Here is a 23,528-nt window from a genome sequence, read left to right as displayed (position 1 = left end):
CTTCTTGTATTGCCAAGACCAAAGATTATTCAAGAAATGCAAGAACCCTTTATTTAATGGCGAAAAACCAAACAACTCTATTGTTTTAAGTTAATAAATGCATTCTAATTTTTAATGTGCATTCATAGCACTTCACTCCATCATTCCTCTCCTCATTCACAATATAATTAATTGATGAACAACTGCCTGACATTGAATTTATGGCATTACTCAAACAATTGTTTGCCCAAAACATGTGGTTGTAGCTTGATATGATGCAAACTCATGATCTAATGTTATAGGAAATAAACTAACATCAATTCAATTGAAAATACCACTTAGCAACTTGGGTGATTTCAAATTTGGGCAATGTGTAGTGTTGGGGGAAAATTTATTAATTACATCTCACATACACAAGTACATTGTCATGCCCAACATCATGACGAGCAAAGCAAACAAATCAAGCACCATAAGCATATCCATCTACCATTTCCAAGGGAATCAAATGACATGAAAAATCTCTCTCATCAATATATCCAAGCTCATCCAACAACTACTCCAATCTGTGAAATCTCATACAAGTTAAGGGGTAGCAGGGTATATTATCTATAATGTTTTTACTGTCAACAATTTCAAGCCATGTAAGCCATTTCACTTGGAGTAATAAATTCCATTCACACATTTAGAGGCTTCCATTTCATAATTTTAGCCTTCTCTTTCTGAAGATGTTTTTCTTGATGTCCATATCAAGACTAGTAGGTGCCATCAAATTAGTATGTGAGTGAAGTTGTCAAGAAGGGTTTTTCTTTAGTATGCCACAAATGCACGTGCTATATCATAGGTTCATTAAGTGAAGCCCCCATGTGTCCAACCTACAATGTGATGAGAGCTATGGAGGTCAAAGTCAGGAAGGCTTGGGCCTTCCTTCATTGAAGCATTGAATAAACATATGTTGATGGGGAAAAATATCACGTACAACCTGGGGAAAATGCAAAGATGGTAGAAAATGGTAGATTTTTTTTGAGCTGGGTACGAAGACATGGAGGTCATAAGAGAGTTACCATATAAATTCGCTAGATTTTGATGACTCGTAGCATGTGTGACTACATGGGGTGAGTTGGCCACACCATTCCAACACCCCCATCGCGATCCCTTCCCATTATTTTGAAAATGACTAAAAACAACTAATTCTTAGAAATCTTACACTATCATTGATTTTACAATTGATTTATCATATTTTTCACATACAAAAAATAAAAAAATGATATTTTTTAATATAAGTTTAATTTACTATGATATTCTTTCACTAAGAACATAAATAAGATATTTTAAAATTATTATTAACAATTAATATGAAATTATTCAATATGTACATTTAAATGATAACTTATTTATTTATTTATATATTTTTAAAATAATATTGAATTATTCAATAGCCTTTGGGGTAGCTCAATTGGTGATGGCCATGAAAATGAAGTGGTATGTCAAGGGTGGTTAGAGATTCAAATCCCCCAATTCACCAATACCCCCAAAGGCACTCGTATTGAAATTTATATTTAAAATTTTATTGCATTTAAATTGTAATGAAGATGTCAGAAAAAAGACATACATAGGCATGTAGAAATTATAAATTCTCCTCATATTAAAAATTATTTTAAAATTTTCACTGCATTTAAATTGTAATGAATTTATAATGAATATGATGCTACAAATTTTAGATTGAAGTAGATTGTTAATATTTATTAATTGAATAAATCTTTAAGTATATAAAAACATATTTTTTTTTACATATTTAAAAAATTCAAATATAAGATTTTTCAATGTAAAGAATCTTATTTATCATTGATTTCAATGTAGAGAAAACAAATCATTTAAGCAAATCCTTACACAAGCCAAAGGTACGAGAAAACCATGAAATTTTATTGTGAACTGAAACAAAACCAAAAAATAGAAAAATCTTAACTGGACATGTATCTAAAAACCCACATCTATTTAATCACAAGCACAAGTTTTTTTGAAGCCATTTTGTAGTACTGGTTGAATATTTGATGATAGCACTGGTCTATTGACTTTCCATTGATATCAGAAACAAGGGGAATGTTTGTGCCAGGAATTAACTGTATTATTTACAAATGAACTTTGCACACTTTTGTCAGTGAAGCAACCATTAGACATGTCAAGAATAAATTCCACACATATATATAGTCAAAAAGAAATTCTTAAAATTAAGTATATCATGTCCTTCCATGTCCAATAAATTGCAAAATAAAAGATCTCCATATTTAGAGCATTGAAAGTGAAAGCGACATTGATATATTGAATAAAAACAATACCTATAGATCCCAGACGTATCACATGCTTCTTCAGAAATGATTTCTAAAAAATTAATAAAACAATATCTGAAGCAGCTAGCTAGGATATAGATAGGCGAGCTAATAAACTAAACTAATATTGTTCTATGCTAAGCTAATGAGGAAAATAAATTTAAAATTACAACAACAGGGTGTTGTTGCAGGGAACAATTTCTACATCTCCCGATATCGATCTTCCTCTTCATCATCGAAATTGGCCTCCTCATCAGTTCTTGCATCTTGATATTGCAAATATTCAGATATCAAATCATTCATGTTGCTCTCAGCTTCAATGAACTCCCATTTCATCCATGTCCTCACCAGTGTACCAATGCAAGAAATCCTTTCTCCTAAACATGGCAGTGAATTTCTCACTCACCCTCCTAAACATCTCTTAAATCAATGTTGAGTTCCCAGTGAATGTGGATGTCATGGAAAAAACTCTAACTGGGATATCACAAATGATGTAATTCACATTATTGGGAATCCATTCCATAAAATAAGAGGAGTTCTTGTTTTTAACATTGATCATCTGCTCATCCATGTCTTTGGTGCTCATTTTGCCTCTGAACATGGAAGATGGAGTAAGATACCTTCCATGATGGGGATCTATGGCACACATCATGTTCTTAGCATCCCACATTTGTTGTGTCAGCCCAGGGACTGTGAGTGCTCTGTATTACTAGGATCAATGGGAGTTCAATGGGGCAAATCCCACCATGAAGAAATGGAGACGGGAAAAGGAGATCAAAATCACTCCAAGCTTTCTCAGATATGAGTTCAAATGACCAAGAAACCTCAGGAAGTAGGTGACTCCGCTCATGGTTGCATAGATCAAGTGGTTAAAATTTCCAAAGCTAAGAGTGGTGAGCTTGAGAGTCCCGAAGCAAATGTCATAGAGAGTGTGATTGTCAATACCATACATTCGTCTACATTTTCCATCAGTTGATGAGCAGAGAGTGTAGCATTGTAATATAAGATAAGATAATTATATTTATGTCCAACTAATGACCACAAAGTAGGTCAAAGGGACTATTGAGTAAACTGATGTATATACAAAGCGGGAAGACCAAACGGTCTCCGATAAAAGATACAATGCATGAATTGAATCAACATCTAGCCCTAGCAGAGAATATCCAGGAACTAATAGGTCTGAGGATCATACCCATCTCTCCTAACATATGAGGCTGAATGAATGACACTTGACAAAACTCAACAAATTTTGTTGGCCCGATGAAGAGCCGATGGAAAGTGCAGATTGTCCACTAAATCATTTCTTTGGGGGTTCACATGCTACTGAATGCTGGAGGACCTAGTTTGTCTCCCAAGAACGACTTTGAGATGAAATCGCTGCTGAGATCTCGTGTGGTAGGGTGAGGTCCCATGGATCCTCACTAATTTGGAGTCTGGATACGTACTGGTATCAAACGATTCTTGGTGCCCCTGTCTGAAGGTAGTACCCTGAAAAATGTTGTGATCCTCTGTGTGGGGTCTAGTTTGATGGGAGGCTGAAGAATATGTGCTCGGAACCTAAGAGCCTCCTGCATATATAGGGCCAAACATCTCTGATTGGGGTACCTGAAAAAGTCGGGGAGGGTCCGAGAATATATGAACAAGCAATGAAACCTTCCTCTGATCTTGTAGTAGACAGGGCATCCAAGGATGAAGTGCACCTCAGTTTCGACTTCCTGTAAATTACATACCTGGCAGAGTCTATCTATTATATCCACTTGGTGGCCCGTCTCTACCCGAAGTATAGCCTAGAGGAATGCGAAGAGCATGCAACCAGTGGTGAAACGTATACTGGGGTTGAACAATGAGCCCATCTCTCAACTCCAAGAAGTGCTCAGCATAGAAGGCCATCTTTGGGTGCAACCCTCTTGGAGGATTGACCCAGGTGACCTAGACGAACTGCCTGTAGATGTCCTCCCTGATGATCTTGTTTAGCTCATGTCTAGTAGGTCAAAGGTGATCGGGGGCATCTAAGGAATATAAAAAAGGAGGGAGACGATCCAACTGAATTCCCACTGACTCTAAGAGGTTTGAAACTCCTATAAACCAACATCTGGCTTGTCCTGAGGGAGTAGAATGGGCAATAGTCTCAGAAGAGTAATATGCCAAGTAAGAATATCATTCCATACTCTTTATCGAGTCTGCTAAGTCCTGGACATGATGCAAGAATGAAACCAATCTGAAGACCATTTCAAGCTGCAAGGGCTGAGCTCCAAACTCTGCAAGGATGATGTGCTACGGTACTATTAGTTTGCACCTAATGATGCGGTGGAGAAGAAGAATTTGTACTCTCTTAGCTGAAGCCAAGTCTAACTCAAGTAAATATGGTCCCCAAATCTCTGAGCCATATAGGACAGTGGGACATATCAAGGTGTCCATGAGGCTCATCTTGGATGAGATGTATTGGAAGTGATGTCGAAAGCATTTTCTCTCAAGAAGGGCTAAGGATCCATATCCTTTGTTGATCCGAGGCTGAAGTGCTGGTCGCAAACTGAAGCGGGGACTTGAGAATTTCACCCCCAAGTAAGTATACGTGCTGGTGATCTCAATCTCCTCCCCTCTGAATAGAAAGTGAAGGTCTGAGGTTTTCTTCACCCTATTAAAGATCATAACCTTGATTTTACCCAAATTGACCATCAACTATCGATGGTCACAAAACAGAGCTAAGGTATTCAACTGCCTCTGTATTCCTTTTGGGGATGAGGAGAGGAGGACCACGTCGTCGACAAAGAGTAGAATAGATATCAGAACCTGGTGAAGAAGGTAGCCATTAGTGTCCTGGATATGGTCGTTTAGAAATGCTTCCAACTCATCAATATAGATCCCAAACAGGGTAGGGGATAGTGGACAACCTTGTTTAACCCCAATAGTGCTTCGAATGAAAACAAACATCCCATGGGCTGCATGAAGACGACCAAGAACGGACTCATATAGGCGCATAATAATGATCAATAGGGTTGTAGAGATGCCAATATCTCTGATCCTTTGGAGCAAGGCATCCCTTGGAACAGAGTCAAAAGCTTTCTAAAAATCTATGAAACAACAACAGACTTTCGAAGAGCGGTGTCATGCCTCCTCAATCATGGCGTGAAGGGTGAAGATGTGGTCAATGGTCTGATGAGCCGATCGAAAACTTACCTGTCCCCTAGCTCTGAGTTTTCTCTGCTCAAGGTCACTGGAGAGCTTCCTATGTAGAACAGTAGCATACAACTTAGAGAATGTGTGACCCACCATGATTGTTCTGTAGTTATTTGGATTTGAGCTGGAACCTAGTTTGTGGATCATATGGATGATATGGTGTGACCATGTTGGTGGAAAACCTTCATGGACTACACGGTTGAAGAGATCATCCAAGTAGCTAACCAAATCATAGAAACCATGCTTAAAGAACTCTGCTTGGTAGCCTTCCTCATCGGCTGCTTTGCTGTTGTTCATAACCCAAATGGCCTATCTAATATCTATGTTTGAGAATAGATAACAGGAAGAGGGTGGGGAGGTAACATGAATTTGGGTCTACTCAGGAATATCATAAAGGTTGGAAGTGTGAGAGGAAATGGATGTAAGGTCGAGGTTAGGTGGAAGAGGGGAGCGTCAGGGAAGGATGGTACACCAGAATTGTTTAGGGGAGTGGGCAAGGAGAGCAGAAAGTTCTTGTCTTCTGTGGGAGACAAAGAGTCATTTCTTGTGATGAAGGAGACGATGATAAGAAGCTTGGAGGTTAGAGTAGAAGGGTTGAGAGTGGGTGAAAGCATATCGAAGTTCTTGATGTAAAGTCTTGCATTCATCATTGTACCATTTGTTTATGGGGCAAGATCCAACTTTAGGGGAGATGGAAGTGGAACGAGTGGAGTGGGGGAAGGATTTGAGTGCTGCTTCCCAAATGGCAGCTAAAAGACATGTGTATTTAGTGGAAGCATAATCAAGCAAGGAGAATTGGGTTTTCAATGGGAGAATATTGTGTAGGGTAGAGGAGAAGTTGTCAGGGTCTCCTTCGTCAAATTGGAAGGTAGTTCAGGGTGGGCCCCGAGGGGAGGGATGGGGTGGAAGGGGAGGGTCAAACCGTAGAGAGAAGGAAAGAAGTGCATGATCAGCAAGGGGGATGGGGGAGACTGAGAAATGGCGAATAAAAGGGAGCAAGTTATGGCTAGTGAGTACATAATCAACTACACTTGCACCCCCGCCATATGGTTGGCATGTGAAAAAGCGAGAGTCTGGGGAAAATGGGAGACCATTTAGAATCAAAAACTCCTGGGATTCCCCCAACTGCAATAGATGTTTACCATAAAATGTAATGGGCCCTAAAGCATCATCTGACATTCGGTGAAGCCCTGTTGAATCTGGATCTATCCCCTTGGGTACAAAATACATCCTCTGATCGATCGTGGAGAGGGATCTGGAGATCTCCAGTGTGAGCATTGAAGTCACCTAGGAGGATGACTTCCCCAACAACACAGTACCGGGTGATGTTGGTGTACAAGTCTATAAAGGGGTCCCCATTGGAGCCATTATGGATAGCAAATGGTGTTAGACACCTTAGAAGATAGGAAAATAGAGAATGTGAGAATCATTCTATTAGGGTATTCTTACCTATTCTTGGAGATAAAGAGGGTTCCCATTCCAGACCAAGTACCTCCTCCCAAAGAGTGACACTTGAAACCTTTGAAGGCAGTCATAGTTATTTGCATCCTTCCTATCGACATCAAGCATTGAATCATTGAGCTTGGATACTTCCGCGTAATTCCCCTTGGCCCAGTGGTTTCCAGCCTCGAACTGGTGTCCCACATTTTTGTGTCAGCTCAGAGACTATGAGTGCTATGTATTATTGAGATCCATGGGAGTTCAATGGGGAAAATATCATCATGAAGAAATGGAGATGGGGAAAGGGGATCAAATTCACTCTAAGCTTTCTCAGGTCTAAGTTCAACTGACCAGGAAACCTCAAGAAATAGGTGACTCTGCTCATGGTTGTACAGATCAGGTGGTTCAAATCACCAAAGCTAGGAGTGTTGAGCTTGAGAGTCTTGAAGAAAATGTCATAGAGAGCCTCATTATCAAGCACCATATATTCGTTTACATTTTCCACCAGTTGATGAATAGAGAGTGTAGCATTGCAAGGCTCTACCACTGTGTCAGACACCTTAGGATATGGGAAAATAGAGAATGTGAGCATCATTCTATCAGGGTATTCTCCCTAATCTTATAGATCAAGAGGGTTCCCATTCCAGATCTAGTACCTCCTCTGAAAGAGTGATGCACTTGAAACCTTTGAAGGAAATCATATTTTGCGGCCTCCTTCCTATCGACATCAAGGACTGAATCAATGGCTTGGATGCATCCATGTAATACCCCTTGGCCCAATTATTTCCAACTCCAAACTGGCCAAAAACAAAGTTATCAGGTCTGAAGACCTAGCCATAAGGCCCGAACCTCACACTGTCCATGGTACCAGGCTCCAGATCCATGAGCACGACTTGGGGCACAAATCTCCCACAAATCACCTCATTATAGTAAACATTAACCCTTTCAAGTTGTAGATCAGAAGTTCCCTAATATCTCCCCATATGATCAATCCCTTGTTCTTCATAGACCACTTCCCAGAACTTGGAGCCAATTTGGTTGCCACATTGCCCCCCATGAATGTGAAGGATCTCTCACATTTTTGCTATTCAACCAACTTAGATTTAGATCAGGTCTGAAATGGGAAGCGCACAAAAACCCTTCACTCTACATAAATCTGAGACCGAAAAGACCATTCAAATAATAAAAAAATGAAACGAAGGGTTGTTTCAAGAGAATTCCATATACTTTATTCAAGCGAATGACTAAAACCCTGATAAAAAGGATACTACTACATTTTCTATTTATAGAATTTTCGTGTTGTATAAAGACTAAACTTTCAATACATATTGTATGTTAACTTATAATGTTGCAATGGCTGCCTCACAATGGTCTGCATTTCGAGGAACCTCTCAAAAATCCTCTTTACATACACTCAAGTAAATAATAAGATGTCATTGTTTGTTGAAGATGTTTGACAACCATTTGATAATTAATGAAACCCATGAACCAGAATTCATGATTATCTATAGTCTAGATTTGTATATATTTCTCTAAATGCTTGTTCACATTCTCACATGGGTTCACTGATCTCACTCTTCCAAGAGGTATATCCACCTGCAATATCCAATCCAATAAATCCAAGATCAGTTACAGAGCTTTGAGTATTGAAGGCATTTATGTTTAAGACAAATACTCAAGAAATGCAAGCCTCATAAAATAAAAATAAAAAACATATTTTGGAAACATGTAAAAGATTTCTTCTGGAAAACTAGGAAAGGGATATTGTGTAATACAGTACCCAATAAAAAGAAAACATTAAAATAATTTTGAATTCACAAACATTAGTCTATAATTAAAGTGATAATGTATGTATTACCCTATAGTAGCTGTAGGCATTCCTTCCTTGAGAAGATGTGATGGAGAGTGGATGGTCAATGCATAAGACTACCTTTTCTGTTGATATGAATAGTAGCCCTACCATAGAGCTGTTGGCATTATGTTTCTGGTATGGCTATATGTTACAGATGTTGTACTTGATGGCAACTCCCGTGGCAAGGCTCTCAATATGTTGAAAATTAAGAAGTACGCAGGAAATCAGTTCAGAAGGTGCGTACCCGCAGGTACACCATGCAGGGACCGCGTCCAGATACGCAGGCCAGCCGTTCAGGAGGTGCGTACCCCCAGTGCACACATTTCAAGGCAGAGAAAAGCACACGTGGGGTTTCTTATGTTTTACTCTTGGTATTTAGCCGACGGTATTTGTGTTATTACGGTTTTGGCTCGTGGTATTGTTCCATGATTTTAGGAGGAGCTTGCCTATATAAAGCAAAGGAGATCACTTGGCTAAGCATCTTTGCAATTGAATATCTTTAGATCTGAAATATTGGGTTATGGTCTTAAAAGCTTGATCTATATGAAAGGGAAGTTGAAGGTGAATCTGTGAAGGGTGATCTCTCGAGCGCATGATCAGATCTGAGCAACTGTGCCACTCTAGTGGACTGCCTATTCGGCCCTAATCAGAAGGCCGCAGGTGTTTAACAGAAGAGCTGCGTGGGTACGCAGAGCAGAAACAGAAGAGCTGCATGGGTACGCAGAGCAGAAACAGGAGATCTGCGTGGGTACGCAGAGCAGAAACAGGAGACCTGCGTGGGTACGCAGAGCAGAAGAAGGAGAGCTGCGTGGGTACGCAGAGCGACTAAGGTTCAGGTGCGTATGCATAGTAAAAGTATGCGGCACGATAGTATTTTTGGGTGCGTACCTGCAGTAACAGTACGCGGCGCGATAATGTCTCTGGGTGCGTACCTGCAGTAATAGTACGCAGCGCGGTTGAAGGAACAGTGCGTGGGCACGCAGTGCGGCAGAAGGATCTCTGCGGGTATACGCAGGAAAGCAGAAGGTGAACTGCGTAGCGACGCAGGCCACAGAAGGGAAAACTGCGTATCTGTCTTAAAATGTTCTGTTGATTGAATTTTTCTGTTGATAAGGTGTTCTGGGTTAGTTCTGTTATTGCTGATATGATAACTATAGTGGACTGTAACTTTTATGTACTTGATGATCATTTGATGCTTTATGAAAAGAAGTAGGGGGTTGTAACTCCCTTCCAGGAGAGACTGGAAAACGAGAGAGAGAGAGTTGTAGCTCTCTGCAGGTTGCAGCCTGCGTACTGGTAAAGGACTGCACCAGTACAAAACCATTGTAAAAGAAGTTTCTAATTTGAAAGAAGATAGAGACATATTGCAGCAGGTGGTTTTCACCCACATTGGGTTTCCACCTTACATCTTGTGTTCTTTGGTGTGACTATCTTTTTTCTTTGTTCATGCTCATTATTTTATGGTACTGACATGCAAAAATAACTCAAAGAACAAATAAGGAAGATTTATTAAAAGAATTAGATAATACTGATTCACCCCCCCCTCTCAGTATTATTTTCAACAATTGGTATCAGAGCAGGTCCTTCAGAGAAGCTTGATCGCTTGAAGGTAGATCGTTCATCATGAGCAACTACGAGAGAGAAGCATCAATCAGGCCACCGGTCTTTGATGGGACAAACTTCAATTATTGGAAGGTAAGAGTTACTGCCTATCTTCAATCTCTTGGTACAGAAGTTTGGGACATCGTAGAGACAGGCTATGCTTTTCCTTCAGCTACTCCTACAGATGCAGCCGAGAAAAAGAAGTATGAAACAAATGCGAAAGCAGTCAGTACTCTATTAGGATGTATATCTCAATCAGAATTCATGAAGGTAATGCACTATAAATCCGCAAAAGAGATATGGGACAAAATTGTCACGAGCTATGAAGGAGACGAACAGGTAAAGCGTGCTAAACTTCAAACTCTCAGAATTCAGTATGAGACTCTCAAAATGTATAATGATGAAAGTGTGGCTAACTATTTTCTTCGGGTAGATGAGGTTGTTAATTGTATGAAGAATTTGGGTGAAGAAATAAAAGAGGCTATTGTGGTTGAAAAGGTCCTAAGATCATTGTCCCCCAAGTTTGAATCTAAAGTATCTGCAATAGAAGAAAAGGAAAATCTTCGAATTCTTATTATGTCTCAGCTACATGGAATTCTAACTGCTTATGAAATGAGAAAGGGAGGTCCATCAGACAGAAGAGAAGCTGCTTTCAAAGCATCAGGCAAAGGAGATTATTATGAAGCAAGCCACGTCCCGGAAGAAGAGGAAGAAGAATCAAATTTTGTCAGAAATCTTCAAAGGGGTTCTGGAAGGTTTAGAGGTAAGTTACCTTTTAAATGCTTTGCTTGTGGAAGAGTAGGTCATTATGCTGCAAAATGTCCTTATAAGGATAAAGGAAAGGAACCTGCTAGATGGAACAAGAAACAGAACGCAAATAAGAAAAGCTACTACACTCATGAAGATAGTGATGGTCTATCAAACAGTGATGAAGATGAACAAGGTAATGAATATAAGTTGTTAATGGCATTTGAAGATGATGATTATATGGATGCTATAGATGTGGATAAACTTTATGATGAAATTACTAGACTCAAGAGATGTATAGAAGATAAGAACATGATCATTGATACTCTACAATTTCAAATTGATGAAAAGGAAAAACATCTTGAAAAATTAGAAGGTGAAATTGTTGGTCTTAGAAAAGAGATTGAGAAAACAAAAGCTATTAATCTCAAGTTTGCCAAAGGATCTGAAACTTTGGATGAGATTATCAATGTGCAGCGGTCTCCACTAAACAAGACAGGTCTGGGCTATAATGGAGAAACTTCTCAAGCATCCACCTCAAAAAGTTATCTTGATGCAGCAAGAAGAAATGAGCAAAAGAACAATGAAGATCATCAGGTAAAGTAGGGACGAATTACAAACAGAAACTATCAGGGGCAATCCATCTTGAGGGTGAACAAAAGCTACAACCAACCACAGGTAAAATCTTCTCAATTTGGTTCAAGAATAGATGAAAATTGAAATTACAATCAGTTGGCTGGTAGATTCGATAACCGCAGAAGTTTCTTCAATGGACAATGCTTTTCTTGCCATAACTTTGGTCACAAAGCAACTCAATGTGTTGCATATAAAACGATCATGACTAGGGAAGCTCAAAAACAAAGAAGTATGACAGGGATTACAAAAAGGACCTATAACAACTTTTCGGTTCTTGAAAATGAAGCTGAATGTTCTATTTGCAATAACTTTGGTCATGAATACTCTGAATGCAGGAGCAGGTTTTAGTAGAAAAAGGAACAAGCCTCAAGCACCAAAACATGGAGAATAAAGGAACCTCAAACAGAAAGATGTGGGATAGCATTTTATGCAGAAGGACAGGAAAATCTATGGTACATTGACAGTGGATGTTCGAAGCATATGACAGGTGATAAAGAAAAACTTGAGTCTTATTCTGCTCTAGAAAAGGGAAAGAAAGTCTCTTTTGGAAATGATACTCCTGCAACTATAAAAGGAAAGGGCATTGCTCAGGTAAAAGAAAAGGTCAAGGCTGGAAATGTTTTGTATGTTGATGTATTGAAGCATAATCTTCTAAGTGTCAGCCAGATGTGTGATCAAAGAACCGAGGTTATATTCAGATCAAATGGATGTCTTGTTCGTGATCTTGATACAGGTAAAATAGTGATCAAAGGCAAAAGAACTCCAAATAATCTGTACATATTTGAAGAAGGACAACAACAATGCTATCTGAGCAAGGATGATCAGCACTGGCTATGGCATCGGAGGTTGGGGCATCTAAGCTTTTCACAAATAAGGAAAGCATGCAAATATCAGGCAGTTCGCGATCTTCCAGATATCAAAATTCCTGACAACACCATATGCAAATCATGTCAGTTTGGAAAACAAACCAGAACTAACTTTCCAAAGAAGGAAGGATCAGCTAGCATGCCTCTTGAGCTAGTACATACAGATACATGCGGTCCATTTAGGAAAAGAACACCTAGAGGAGAAGAATACTTGATATTATTCATTGACGATTTCTCCAGGTTTGTCTGGCTAGGACTTATGAAGCACAAAGATGAAGCATTCGAAAAATTCAAATCCTTCAAAGCTTTGGTTGAAAATGAATCAGGTCACAAAATTAAGTGCCTCAGATCCGATAGAGGTGGGGAGTTTACCTCAAATGAATTTTTCGATTTCTGTGAAGAACATGGGATAAGAAGAGAATTCTCTACAGCTAGAACCCCTCAGCAAAATGGAGTTGTGGAAAGAATGAACAGAACAGTCCAACAAATGGCTCGTGCTATGCTTGATGAATCAGGAACTCCCGCAACTTTCTGGGGTGAAGCTGCACATGCTGCGGTTGTTATTCTCAACAAAACAAATGTCAGGGTGAACAACACTCAAACTCCTCATGAGCTCTGGAGTGGTAAGACTCCTTCGGTAAAGCACTTCAAAATCTTTGGGAGCAAATGCTATATCAAGAATACTGATGAGCAGCTTGGCAAACTTGAACCTAGAGCAGATGAAGGCATTCTTCTTGGTTACTCTCCACATAGCAAAGCATACAAATGCTACAATAAAAGACTTGGCAGAATTGTTGACAGCATTGATGTAGTGGTTGATGAGAAGGGATACATTCCTAGGCAAGTTCATCATGAAGACATCGGAGAAGATGAAGGCTATCCTCAAAGACAGAATGATGAAGAAGAAGAACCTCAAGAAGAACTAGAGGAGCAGACAAGAATAGAAGAGAAAACCCCATCCAGATATGTTCAGAAGAATCATCCAGAATCTCAGATTGTGGGGCAGAAAGAAGCAGGTGTACAAACAAGAAGAACAATTGCAGAAGCCTCAAGCTATTTGGCATTGCTCTCCTCCACTGAACCACAAAATGTGAAAGAGGCATGCAAAGATGAATGTTGGGTGAAAGCAATGGATGAAGAACTTGAGCAAATCGAAAAGAACAACACTTGGGAGCTGGTTCCTAGACCAAAGGATAAGAATGTTATCGGAACAAAATGGGTCTTCAAAAACAAATTGAATGAAAATGGAGAAGTAATTAGAAACAAGGCCAGACTTGTTTGTAAAGGGTATGCGCAGCAAGAAGGAATAGACTTTGAAGAAACCTTTGCTCCTGTTGCAAGACTTGAGGCCATCCGAATGTTCCTTGCTCTCTCAAGTTTTCAAAACTTCAAAGTATTTCAAATGGACGTGAAATCAGCTTTTCTAAATGGAGACTTGGAAGAAGAAGTATACATTGAACAGCCAGATGGGTTCATTCTTGGAAATGATCCAAATCTTGTATGCAGATTGAAAAAGGCTCTCTATGGTCTCAAACAAGCTCCAAGGGCTTGGTACTACCGTTTGGACAAATATCTTCATCAACAAGGTTTTTCAAAAGGATCAACAGATAGCAATCTTTATATAAAAGTTGAAAATGACAAATTGCTAATACTTGTTGTGTATGTAGATGACATTATTTTTGGGAGCAATGAAGAAGCTATGAGTCAAAGCTTTGCCTTGGTCATGCAGAAAGAATTTGAAATGTCCTTGCTAGGAGAACTGACATATTTCCTTGGTTTGCAAATCCAACAAAAAGAAGGAGGAATCTTTTTATCTCAAACCAAGTATCTCAAACAGATTTTGAAGAAATATGGTATGGAAGATGCAAAACCAGTATGTACACCCATGGTCACAGGATGTAGCCTTAGTGCAAATGATGAATCTGCAGCAGTACATCAACCAACCTACAGATCTATGATTGGAAGTTTACTTTATTTGACAGGTACCCGACCGGACATCATGCATGTAGTTGGAATAGTTGGAAGATTTCAGGCAAATCCGAAGGAGACTCATCTTCAGGCAGTGAAGAGAATTTTCAAATATCTTCAAGGGACTCAAAATTATGGCTTATGGTATCCTAGAGATACAGATCTTACACTTCATGCTTATACAGATGCAGATTGGGCCGGAAGCGTGGATGACAGGAAAAGCACAAGTGGTGGTGCGTTCTTTATGGGTTCCAGACTGGTATCTTGGTTCAGCAAGAAACAGAGTTCAATTGCCTTGTCTACAGCTGAAGCGGAATATGTTGCTGCTGCATCTTGTTGCACCCAACTCCTTTGGATGATGCAGACTTTGCAAGATTTTCAAATCACTTGTACACCACCAATCCCCATCTTGTGTGATAACACAAGTGCAATCAGCATCTCAAAGAATCCTGTTATGCATTCGAAAACCAAGCACATACCAATCAAGTACCATTTTCTCCGGGAACAAGTACTTGAACAGAAGGTCAAGTTGGAGTATGTTCCTTCTAAGGAACAAGTTGCTGATATTCTCACCAAACCATTGCCCAGGGACACTTTTGAATACCTCAGGCAAAAGCTGGGGGTTGTTGATGCATCATCTTATTGTTGAACCTTTTCTGATTGATGGTACAGGTTCAGGGGGAGCATATAATGCATTGTTGGCATTATGGAGGATGGTCAGAAGGAGATCTTGGAAATAGCTGCAATATGTCTCTATCTCTTTCATGGTGGATTATGGTTCTTTGTTACAGATCTGGTTCATATTCAGGGGGAGCATGTTCTTAGGGGGAGCATACCCCTTTGCCCTTGATGTCAAAGGGGGAGAATGAAGCTGAAGATTGTGAGGTTGCCATCAAGTCCAAAGGGGGAGATTGTTGGCATTATGTTTCTGGTATGGCTATATGTTACAGATGTTGTACTTGATGGAAACTCCCGTGGCAAGGCTCTCAATATGTTGAAAATTAAGAAGTACGCAGGAAATCAGTTCAGAAGGTGCGTACCCGCAGGTACACCATGCAGGGACCGCGTCCAGATACGCAAGCCAGGCGTTCAGGAGGTGCGTACCCCCAGTGCACACATTTCAAGGCAGAGAAAAGCACACGTGGGGTTTCTTATGTTTTACTCTTGGTATTTAGCCGACGGTATTTGTGTTATTACGGTTTTGGCTCGTGGTATTGTTCCATGATTTTAGGAGGAGCTTGCGTATATAAAGTAAAGGAGATCACTTGGCTAAGCATCTTTGCAATTGAATATCTTTAGATCTAAAATATTGGGTTATGGTCTTAAAAGCTTGATCTATAGGAAAGGGAAGTTGAAGGTGAATCTGTGAAGGGTGATCTCTCGAGCGCATGATCAGATCTGAGCAACTGTGCCACTCTGGTGGACTGCCTATTCGGCCCTAATCAGAAGGCCGCAGGTGTTTAACAAAAGAGTTGCGTGGGTACGCAGAGCAGAAACAGAAGAGCTGCGTGGGTACGCAGAGCAGAAACAGAAGAGCTGCGTGGGTACGCAGAGCAGAAACAGGAGATCTGCGTGGGTACGCAGAGCAGAAACAGGAGACCTGCGTGGGTACGCAGAGCAGAAGAAGGAGAGCTACGTGGGTATGCAGAGCGACTAAGGTTCAGGTGCGTACGCATAGTAAAAGTATGCGACGCGATAATATTTTTGGGTGCGTACCTGCAGTAACAGTACGCGGCGCAATAATGTCTCTGGGTGCGTACCTGCAGTAATAGTACGCAGCGCGGTTGAAGGAACAGTGCGTGGGCACACAGTGCGGCAGAAGGATCTCTGCGGGTATACGCAGGAAAGCAGAAAGTGAACTGCGTAGCGACGCAGGCCACAGAAGGGAAAACTGCGTATCTGTCTTAAAATGTTCTGTTGATTGAATTTTTCTGTTGATAAGGTGTTCTGGGTTAGTTCTGTTATTGCTGATCTGATAACTGTAGTGGACTGTAACTTTTATGTACTTGATGATCATTTGATGCTTTATGAAAAGAAGTAGGGGGTTGTAGCTCCCTTCCAGGAGAGACTGGAAAACGAGAGAGAGAGAGTTGTAGCTCTCTGCAGGTTGCAGCCTGCGTACTGGTAAAGGACTGCACCAGTACAAAACCATTGTAAAAGAAGTTTCTAATTTGAAAGAAGATAGAGACATATTGCAGCAGGTGGTTTTCACCCACATTGGGTTTCCACCTTACATCTTGTGTTCTTTGGTGTGACTATCTTTTTTCTTTGTTCATGCTCATTATTTTATGGTACTGACATGCAAAAATAATTCAAAGAACAAATAAGGAAGATTTATTAAAAGAATTAGATAATACTGATTCACCCCCCCCCTCTCAGTATTATTTTCAACAAGAGCCACTGCTGGTTGACAAGTAACAAGCTGAAGTTTTCAAGAGCTTCTCTGTTGGACCAACACTAAAGCTCAACTTAAACATTTTGTCAACTCCACCTTGAGCTACTATTTTGGTCCCCAAGCTCAGCTTTCCTCATACTATTTTAGACATGCTTCCCCCAAGCTTCACTGAACACAATAAAAAAGCAGATGCATTCTATGAGAAATTTATATTGAAAATCCTTTACTCACTTTTCATATAATGAAATCTCAATTTTTACTCATATTGAAAGATTATGCAGACAAAAAGGTTTATAGACTTACTGTGAGCCCAAAAAAGCTCAACTAGGCCATTAGCATTTCTGCTCCATCTATGCAAGTGCTCTAAGAATGCATCTACCATAGATGTACACAAAACAAACAAAGCCATAATATAGTGAATATCATTATCTTAGAACCCTCCATACTAAAAGTCTATAACTTCAAAGCACAATAAAAAATGATAATTGTTAGATCAGGTACCAGTAAAAAAATCGGTCGACCAAAAAACACAAAATATTCAAATTTTAAATAAAAACATATATATTCATGTGCATCTATATGAATCCAAACCATTTATACACAAATATGCAAAAATTCTCATTTATATTGCAAATAAGAGTGCATGTAACCAAAATAACACTTAGTGCAATACATTTTTGAACCAAAAATACATCAACAAAGAGGCTCTAGATGGCCTCTAGTGTGAAAAAAAGCACGCTACAACAAATAACTACATATCATCAAAATCATTTCCTATATTGGGATCTTCATCATCAATATCACCCTTTAAGCATTAAAATAAGATAGAAAAAACTTCACATGTCAAATCAAGATTTTGTTTGAGTGATGGGTACACTTTTATTAGTGTCATGATAGAGGAGTTTATCATAACATATATTTGAAGGGCTAAAAAATTATTTATAAAGACCGACCATAGCTACAAAATTCAACAATAGCGGCATGTGGGACACACATAGATGATGATCCTCTTACATTCTTGAGGAGCCATTTAGCGGAAATGGTAGTGGAGTTGAATTTGAGTCAGTAAAGAAGGGGAAATCTCCAATTGGTAGTCCAATGGACAAGATATTTAAACAAGGGTTGCGAGAGGAAGTTGACCGTTGACCTTACCATTAAATTATTTCTCTATCACAACTTCCTTTCATATAATGTTGAAAGGTCCCCTTTGTTTTTGAGGTGTGTCGAGTTGTATTTGAATGGGCTCCAATCAAGTAAGTGACCCTAGGTGCATGTAATCTTAGAATGACATTGTTGGTTGGTTAAGACAAAGGAGGCAGATAATCTACTAGCACTTATTAATTCATCAGGGGTTAGTATTGTTGATGGATGGATGGATCCAGGATGCCATCCACTCATCAAGTTCATGGCTTCATCAATGAATGGACCACTCTTCTTGAAAGTGGTGGATGCTTGCGTATTATATGAGTGTAATGTTCATTAAAGTCACTAAAGAAGTAGGTGTTAATTCCTATGTGCAAAGTCACAAATAATGCACCTGTTTGTAATGTTGCCAACATGGTTGTGGAAACTAAATATCCACAAATATTTTGGATACTTTACATTGTTCATTCTTTGAATTTAGAACTTAAATCTATTTCTTTGAATGTGACATGGATGGGAAAGTTAATTGATGATGCATGCCATATCCACAATTTTGTACAAAACCATACCAATGCCCATCTATAAAGAGCAGGCAAATATTTCACTATTGAAGATTGCATATACTTAGTTTTCCTCCTCATTCTTCATGTTTAAGAGGTTGAGGAAATCAAGGCCACTGTTGGATTCATATTTATTTCAAAGAAATGGTATTTTTGGAGAAAGTCAAATCAAAATGCTTCAAAAAAAGAAACAATTTTGGATGATGGTTGGTGGGAGAGGTAGATCTTACAATTAAGATCATGGACAATATCATTTCTTTGTTGCAGTTTGCAAACCAACACATCTTAGGAGATGTTTATAATGGATTTGAAGTGAGTTTAGAATATGAATACTCCCACATTATGTCTCATGTATGTGTGCTCTCAAAACCAACAGATCCATAGATGAGAAGTCAATAAACATCAATGTCTAGACTCAGGGATGGACTGTAGAGAAATATGGATGATTCTTCAAGAACAAGGATCTTTGCAAAATATTCAAAATCATACACATATAAGAAACTATTTCTAATTCATAAAGTGATTGCAATGTATGTGCTCATCCCAAGACATAAAACATGAAACAATGCAACTAAATCATTTAAGAGCAACACCCAAAGTAAATGGTATGTAAACTTTTGGGGTTCAGAAAAAGGTGTAACTAAAAGGTTACTAACTGAAACATGACCATGGGAACATTTTCAAATGATTAGTTATTCATAAACTAGATATGAGACAAACCTAATCTTAAATTCGAAGGGGAAAAATGGCTTTTCCTGTTAGAACCATTTTCATATTGACAATCATAATTGTTCAACTATTCTAGGAACCATTACTACACATACTCGCAATTTCCTGTTCTCTAAGATATTTCCACATTATTTTGCAATAATCTACATGAAAATGGAGAAAAGGTTTCCTCACACTGCATTTGAAGCATTCTTTAGAGAAGGCTGGAATTTTGTTGGGTTATACAACATTATTGGCATAATAGGTGAATCATGGTCTCCTAGAACCTCACATCCCATCTTCTGCAACTCAACACGTAAAATTTTGCTATTTTCTCAAATGCGTGCAAGCTTTTGAGCTCCTATGACAGAGACACATTACACATCACTGACCAGATAAACAAACTATACATTCTTTCTCTTCAATGAATAGAACAAAAGACTATAAGAAGATATAACAACAAGAAAAAGAGATGTTATATATGGAGAAAGAAGTATAATCCTCTAACCTCGATTTGAACCATCTTCTCCAAGAATTACTTTCAGAGCATATATGACATGCTGCACAATAGGTGGAGAAATAGTTGTTGAATAGAGGTGTCCAGGACTGACAACGTTCAAGTATTTAATGAGGTCCTGAACAACTAGTGATCTAATTTAAGAAAAATAAATAAAACAATATAAATTCAACAATCATCTTTTAAAGTAAAAAAAAATTGAAGACAAGTCCAAGAGAATTAAGTGATATATTATAAAAATATGCTTTCTTGGCTCAACTCAAAACAACACCTACAAATGTGATCTCAAAATTACAAGTTAGTTGATCATAGAGTTAAAGAAACATTTGAAATTACAAGCATATTAACCAACCTTGAATCCAACAATGTAGCCTCCACATGATCCAAATGATTTCGTGAAGGTGCCCATCATAATATCAATATCAGAAGTATTAACTCCTAGAAGCTCACAGATTCCCTTCCTGTTTTTCCAACAACTCCAATATTATGCGCTTCATCCAAGTATATATAAGCATAATCAACAACAAAATGATAATAAAGGGTAAGTTGCAGAAAAAATTGATAGCTTCCTAATGCATAGAGAAAATGATAATAAAAGGTCAGCTGCAGAAAAAATTGATATCTTCCTAAGGCATAGAGAAAACTGATAGTAGCAACCTAATCAGGGACAAAAGGAAGAAAATAGATTAGGAAACCAATATAGATTGATAACAAACCACCATAAGGCAATACACTAGCCAATCAAATGTTTTACTTCTTGTGGACAACTACAATTTCTGGAAGTTTTCATAATTCACCTTCCATAATATAAATGCCTTCCACAATGACAACTATTTTCTTCCAAGGTTTATGAGTCTGAGGCTGACCTTCTAATATTGCTTCTCGAAGCACTTCCTCCAAGTGTGAAGGTGCTGAAAGCCATAAAAATCAAATAAGCTTTCACTGATTTCAAATGTTCATATGCAGAAATACAAGAAATGTATGCCACAAAGTGTCGACAACCACTTTTTTTAAGTGAGCAGAAACAAACTGAAAAGGAATAAAGTACTAACTATTGTGCTGAAAAATAGTAATTCTTGATCCATATGCTCGAGCACCAACAAATATTGAAGAATGATTCAAGGAATCACTTATTATGGGTCCACCCTGAGAAGATGATGAATTAGCTACAAATGCACCAAGCTATATTTTATTGAACATTTCGAAAATGAAGATATGTCTTGACAAATCACTTGGTAAAGTACCAACTAAATTACCAAATCAACATCATAATATCCATCAATATATTTTTTATCTCATAAAATCACCTTCCTGATCAGTGTTGGAAGAGTGGTTAAGTTTGTTGCAAACCCCATTCCATAAACCGTAGCAGCAAGCTTCCCAACCAAGCTGGAAAACTAACTCTTCAAGTTCTTTATGCAAAATAGTAGTGCCTATTACATAACCAAAAACAATAAAGAAACATATTCCTTTGGTAAGCAGCAAAACCCTATTTAATCACCAAAAGAGAAAAGCATGTCCATAGGCAAGGGTGAATTTTACATAATTCTTTAGTCACACCATGTTTATATTTGAATACCCAAGCCAAACTAATCATGTATGCAAGTGAGTAACATACCTATATCAACACGGTTGTTACATGTAATGGGAGAGAACTTTTCGAGTGACTCAATCACATTTGGAGTGTAATACTCATCCACTGAAGCAAATCCAAGATAGTTGTAGGAACCAAGATTTAAGCACCTATGTGTCTTGCATTGTACAGATACAAGTATAATTCATTAGCTCAACAAAATTTCAAATTGAACAATTCACTTTCATCTAAACTTTTCCCTCAAGAGACCAATAGGGAATGACAATTTAAAAAAAGAAAAGGTTGTTATATTAGTTGATTGTCATAGTACTTGCAAATATATAAGAACAATTATATAATGGAAAAACTAGGATATAACCCATCTAACAAAAAATTGGATTTGTCATAGTATACAAGCCTAGTATAACAATCAAGTAATGAAATTTTCAAAATGCCAACTCAATTTGAGAACATATACAAGATGTGCAAAATAGTGTGTCTAATGAAATGAAAAATAAAACTCAAATTTCAAAGTATATTCAAGTATGACCATCAATGGAGAAATTATAAAAATTGAAAAAGAGATTGTATTAATAACTTAAAAGCTCAAGATTTTGGACCACAAGGTAATAATGGAATAAATCAACTAGACTTTTTTTCTAGTAGGAGAGCAACTCATTCTCGAGATGCAACAATTTTTAAAACCCTACAATCCAAAATCTTGTAGTCACATCAAAAAGGGAAATTAAACATGTTACTATAAGAGGGGAAATTTTTCAGCATACCCATTCCTAAAGCAAATAACTCCACTTCTTCATGTTGCTGCATATAACTTTGCAAGGGTAGAAAATACACTAAGTGATGAGTACAAGAAAAACACACATGTTTCATGAAAAAATTTGTAATCGTAACTCATCTACAACTTTCCTTTATCATGAACCATAGGAAACTCCTAAGAAATATGCAAAGGCCTTTGAAAACATTTTTGTCCATGGAAGCAGTCTAGTTTTCTGATGGTCATAATCATAGGGTAGTTCTTTTGAATTGTTAGTAAAAATGACAAATCAAGTCAATTCCATTATAACCTTTGTACACCAAGAGGAGGATCAAGCTACCATATTCTTAAGAACAAAATCAGCCTGACTAACTCTAGCTCCTAGTTTCAATAATAACGGTGTTAACAACAATGTAAATTAAGAGGTTTTGAATGTGGTTTCAAAACTTGCTATTCTACAACATATAATTGTGAAATTGTGACAGCCCTTCGTTGCTTCTCCATTATTGTAAACAAGGTAATTATTTGGAAAGAAAAATGGATTGAGTCAAAGGACACAAACTTACGGAACTGAGGAGGATTGAATGCTAAGGACTTGTTTTGCTTTATCATAGCCTTAGAGGGTGTTAAGTTTGCTAGCATGGGACTTGTGTAATTGATTTCTAGGATAAATAAGGGACAAAAACATACTTTGGTAGCACCGGGCAAGAAAAAAAGAAAAAAAAAACAAATTAACAGTGAAGTGGCCATTTATTGGGTAGTTTATTGGTGACTGGAAGTACGCAAGGGTGAGATGCTCACCCACTGAAACAAGAAAGCTAATAGACAAAAAAAAACCAGGGGACATAGAGAGAGGTGGACGAATTTGATTGGCCTAGGATATTTTGGCCCTACACACAAAAATGACATGATGATGACACAAAATGGAAGAAGGGAAATTTTAAGGAAAAATTTGGTATGTAGGGACATTTTGGAGGGGGAAGTAAGAATAGAATAAAAGAGGGGGCACAAATAAGACATGGAGAGGGGGAAAGGGAGGAGAGCGTAAGAAATTAAGAAAGATAATTTAGAGAGGAATATTATACAGAGACCGCAACAAAAAGGACAATCCATGCATTGTTTTGTTGGATGATAGGAGCATTAGTGCAGCAAGAAACTCAACATGGGAGCCATGCAGTGTGTGACAACATACATGAAAGAATTTGAACTTTAGCAAATTGTGAGCTAGGTAGCATCGATCATGCTGTTGGAAATTCACGACTACAA

The 23,528-nt window shown here is 38.3% G+C and overlaps 1 pseudogene; it reads right to left on the bottom strand.

Annotated features, from left to right (window-relative positions):
• Positions 1-8,324: 8,324 nt before the first annotated feature.
• Positions 8,325-19,359, bottom strand: LOC149228436 (GEM-like protein 5; annotated as a pseudogene).
• Positions 19,360-23,528: the final 4,169 nt, after the last annotated feature.

Source organism: Pinus tabuliformis, chromosome J, assembly GCF_031772625.1.
Source record: "Pinus tabuliformis cultivar Carrire ecotype Pingquan chromosome J, CPIR1, whole genome shotgun sequence".
In the NCBI taxonomy this organism is placed as follows: Eukaryota; Viridiplantae; Streptophyta; class Pinopsida; order Pinales; family Pinaceae; genus Pinus; species Pinus tabuliformis.
Note: the sequence above shows the minus strand (reverse complement) of the source record. Positions and strands in the feature narration are given on the sequence as shown.